Source organism: Penaeus monodon, chromosome 15 (assembly GCF_015228065.2).
Source record: "Penaeus monodon isolate SGIC_2016 chromosome 15, NSTDA_Pmon_1, whole genome shotgun sequence".
Lineage (NCBI taxonomy): Eukaryota > Metazoa > Arthropoda > Malacostraca > Decapoda > Penaeidae > Penaeus > Penaeus monodon.
The window spans coordinates 39095463-39096200 of NC_051400.1; the positions used below are offsets into that span (position 1 = coordinate 39095463).

At 30.8% G+C, this 738-nt stretch overlaps 1 protein-coding gene across 1 annotated transcript in view; it reads right to left on the bottom strand.

Annotated features, from left to right (window-relative positions):
* Nucleotides 1-738, bottom strand: part of LOC119582031 (spectrin beta chain, non-erythrocytic 2-like) — a gene marked incomplete at its 5' end in the record, with an annotated part of 75134 nt that overhangs the window by 16573 nt on the left and 57823 nt on the right.

A 738-nucleotide genomic window follows, 5' to 3' on the forward strand; every position in this document is an offset into this window, starting at 1 on the left:
GAGTTGAATAAATACAATGTGGGAGAGGTCCACACTTTAATCTACAGGCTTAAAGAGAAGTAAATAAAGTGATTCATCAACAAATGGCTTTATCATCATGAAAGGGTCAAGCAGGAGAGAGAAAAAGTAGATGGAGAATTCATAATAAAGCCAGCTAATACTATACAAAGACTTATAATGCATGAATATAACAGCACATTGTGAATCACAGGGAGATCAATAGCTGTGTAAGACTGAAATGCAATAAATTAAATGGCATGAAAAAGAAGGATAAACTTAGGGGGGGGGTGAGAGGATATGAACAAAGCTTATCGACGGCAAAATGGGATGGATCAGCGTGAGAATGGAGAAAAGAGAGGAAGAATAATGACATCTAAAGCAAAGGATTCTCGGTAAGCTTTACTTTAAGATATGGCTAGATCTAAGAAAAAGAATTTATCTTTAGCAAAACAATCTCAGGCAAGATTATAATATTCAAGTAAGAAAAAATGGGAATACTGAAATAAAATCATTCATAGGAATAAGAAAAAAAATTAGTACAGTTAATACATGTCAAACAAAATCTTAAAGAAAACAAACTAATAATACAGGCATAAAAATAAATTGAAAATAATAATAAAAAAAAACATACACTACAATGGGTCAAAAACGAATAAATTTATTTTTCCCCAACTAAGCAAAGGCAAAATTGACTAAATTCCTTTAATTCTCAAATATTCATAAAATTATTTCATGAGC